The sequence below is a fragment of the Cebus imitator genome, unplaced genomic scaffold, assembly GCF_001604975.1.
Source record: "Cebus imitator isolate Cc_AM_T3 unplaced genomic scaffold, Cebus_imitator-1.0 Scaffold324, whole genome shotgun sequence".
Lineage (NCBI taxonomy): Eukaryota > Metazoa > Chordata > Mammalia > Primates > Cebidae > Cebus > Cebus imitator.
The window spans coordinates 461,126-465,303 of record NW_016107639.1 but is presented as its reverse complement, the minus strand read 5'-3'; positions in this window follow the sequence as shown (position 1 = coordinate 465,303).

Here is a 4,178-nt window from a genome sequence, read left to right as displayed (position 1 = left end):
TATTAAAGAAAGAGGAAAAGAAGATCCAACATATGTATTACAGGAATTCTTAAAAAAGGAAATTAAAGCAAAGAAGCAACAGATACTAAAACTTAAGCAAGAAAACTCTCCTGAAAAACTACACATTTAAAAAATATCTGAAAGAGTACATCATCTATCTGAAAATATTAATACAGAATGCCCAACACCAAGCCATATTCTAGTTAAAGAAAAAGAAATCATTTGTGGATCTAAGCCCCCAAACCCAGTAAACTATAATGAAGAAAAATAAATTGTCATGAAATTCTTAATGGAAAGACTTAGGCTGTGAAAACAAAGAACCGCAATTAAGACAACCAGGGAAAGGGAATGTGAACTCAGCATTACCATCCACTCAAATTTGCTTTCAAATATGAGGATCACAGACAAATGCTAATCAATGTACAAACACTCAGGAATATTTCTTCCAGAATTCCTCTCTGGAAAATCTATTGGATAGTGAGCATCAGATTACCAAAGGAATTAACACTTGTGCTGGTGTGAGCCTTAAATATATAGCTACCTGTAGCAGGGAGACCACATGAGAGGGAAATGGAAAGGAGAACATGCCAGCTATGGCTTTGACGAGGTTGATATAGTACAACTATAAAATGGATGGAAAATGGGGTGAGCATATGCCTAATCATAACAGCTGGGTTGAGCTGGTATTGCTATTTTGAAACTGTCATACATGTAGCGTGGACAAAAAGCAAATGAGTAATTATGAAAAAATTCTAGTTAGGTGTCTCAAAACCCAGAATACTTAATATGGAAGAAAGGAATTACACCTGTAAGATAAAAATGAAAGGATATTTTTATCATAAATTTGAATAGGTAAGGCCTAGAAAAAATAACTAACACAGTAGTAATGGACAGATGGTGGTTTTGAAATACTATTTCCCATGAAAAGAAACCAGAGTTCTTGGAACTATCTAGTTATACCAGATAGATATAAGGAAGCTAAGGCAGATGACGACAGTCAGATGAAAAAGTGCAAGATCCCACCAATCCCACTGGCCAATGACGAGAGGACAATTTGAAGTGATACTACAATTAATGAAAACCCATCAAATATGTTTAAATCCGTATGTTCAAAATACTGTTCAAAAAAGAATAATTGGTTACTGTGGTAGGCAGAATAATGACCCCTTAAGTATGTCCACATCCTAATTTCCAGAACCTGTAAATATGTTACCTTATATGACCAAAGGGACTTTATTGATGTGATGAAGTCAAGGACCTTGAGACAGTATTTTTCTGGGTTATCTGGGTGGACCTGATGTAATCACAAGCGTCTTCTAAAAGACAGACTGGAGGATCAGAGATGCAAAGACACAAGTGAGGACGGAGCCAGAGGCGAGAGAGGAGTGAACCTGTCACACTGCTGACCTTGAGAATGGAGGAGGGAGCCAGGAGCCAGGGAGTGCAGGAGGCACTGAGCCACTGGAAAAGACAGGGTGGATTCTCCCCAAAGCCTCCAAAGGAACCAGCCTTGGGGACCTGTTTTAGACTTCTCACCTCCAAAACTACAAACAAATAAGTTTGCATTATAGGTTTGTAGTTATTTACTATAACAGCAATGGGAAACTAATTGTCACCAGCTGGTTACCTTAAAAACGAATAAATGAAAAGTTAAGAATCAAAGATTTACCATGCCTTTCCTGTATGCACAGTACCACTGGTTATCTAATGAATAGATGCAAAGAAATGCCTGTTTGTAGTCATAAATTTAAAAAATGTTAAAATATTGTTTTCCGACTCCTAAAGAACTCCTAGGTACAGGTATCAAGCAACATTCACTGCAAGTATCACAAGAAAAAAAAAGAAGGAAAATACCACCACCATGAGTCTTACAGAAAAAAACAAACAAGGAAAAGCAAGGAAACAAACAAACCGTGAATCTGATGAGTTCTCTCTAAATACCAGCTTCACAGAAACCACAGGGAAAAGAGGGATATTAAACATTGCCATGGGATGCCATTAACATCAAATACCAGGATTCATCACAAAATTGTAAGGGAGGAAGGGATGAAAATAGAATGTTTAGAGATTAACAGCCATTTTAAAGCCAGAACTGACAAAACTAAAATGTACTGTTTAGAAATGCTTCCTTCAGTGATAAAACTCTAACTAAACACCAAGAAGATATTACTCTAAAAATAGAGAAGGTAATTAATATATTTAAGAGGGTTGGGAGTGTATGAGGGAGAGGCAGTGAAATTCCCTGTCTTGATTTGAGCAGTAGCCACAAGGGTATATGCTTTATAATAATTTATTAAACTATACTTTCGCTTTACGTAATTTTCTGTATCAGTCTATTATAATAATCAGAATGGTTAAGCAATGCAAAAGAGGCCAATTGCATCATTGTGGGAAGTGACAGATCCAGTTTACCTCTGGGAAATGCCTCCCAGTCCTTCCCTGACTTCCTTTCCTCAACACAGTCTTCTTGTTCCTTCCCATGAAAAACACTTGCTGTTCCTTCTGCTGAGAACATTTTCTTTAACTCTAAGGTTTTCCAGATAATTCTTGAATTCTGTGCTTGAACATCAACTCTTCAAAATGAATTTCTTTGTACTTTGTAGCTAAAATAAACTCCAACTGAGTTTTCTCATTCAACTTTATTTTTTATCATAACACTTATCATTCGCTGAAATTATTGGACCTATTTTCTTGCTAGCTGACCACTTTTCCCTGGAGAGAGTATCTAACACAGAGATTCATGGGACAGGGACCTCATGTGTCCTTATTGACCGTATCCCAATTGTCAAGAAGACACCTGAAACATGATGGGTGCTTAAAAAACATTTGTTGAATAAATGAAGGAATAGATGAATGAATGAATGAAAACCTACTAAAACTGTCTTCCAACTTTTCTCTCTACATCCAGGCCCATCAGCAAACCTAACCTCCATCTAACCACCAGCATGAGCTACCTAAAACTTGGGTGTGACTCCATGATTCCCTTGCTGAAAATCATCCTGTTGGCTTAGTGTGGCAATGGCTTCCCATAGTCAATATGACTATTCCCTGTGTCTCTGGTTTTTCTTACGCCTGAAAGCCAGTGCCAACCTGCCAACCTGCTGCTGACCTCACACTCCCGATATCATACAATCTTACTCCATGATTACGCCCATCACGTAATGCTCTTTGGTCATCCCCATTCTTGTTTTAAGGAGGTTCAACTCAGTTATTTCCTAATCTCTTCTAGGAAAATGCCTTCTAGGAATACAGTTGAGTTACAGGCAGCCTAGAATGTTTTGTAGATGTTTTAGTCACTGCACTCAGTCTCTGTGTAAGTATCTACCTTTCTGTTGTTTCTCCAACTAGATTCCATGTTCCTTATGGACAAGAGCTGCCCTGCATTCAATGCAGCCAGCTGGAGTTCTTGGTTTGAGATGTGTAGTTCCTGGTGTAGATGTTTGAGAATGAACTAAGGATCCGTGCTATAATAATGTGTTAGTTGGCCGAGGCTATCATAACAAAATACCACAGAGCAGCCAGTTTAAACAACAGAAATGTGTTTCCTCACAGTTTTGGAGGCTGGAAGTTTGAGGGTGCGAGCATGCTCAGGCTCTGGGGAGGGCTCTCTTCCTGGCTTGCCGGCAGCTGCCTCCTCCCTGTATCCTCACACGGTGGCGAGATGGAGCGAGCCCTTGGCGTCTGTTCTTATAAAGGCGCTAATCTCATCATGCCCCCATCAAACCCTAATCACCTCCCACAGGCTCCATTCCCAAATCCCACATCGGGTTTCAACATCTAAATTTCAGGGGGACAGATTCAGTCCATAACAAACAGTTACTTTAATTGAATAGCACACTGCAAATCAAGATCACACGCAGTACATTACTTAACTCCCAAAACAGCTCATGGCAGGTGTCACATTCCTCCGTTTAGAGGGAAAAAACTGAGTCTCAGAGAGAACAAACGGTTTGAACCATCAGAAGCAGCTCATACACAGTCAGAGCTCAAACTCATGGGTTTCTAATTCCAGACGTTTTCCATCCTCTGACCATAGCTGCAATCTCTGACCATTTACCTGAACCTTATTTTTAGTAATAACGCTGTTTCTGAAGAAGTTTGTAAAATAAAGCACAGGTTACATGCACATTTTAAGCAAAGCTAGAATCTACTGTTTTGTCAACCTAAGAGTGTTTGTA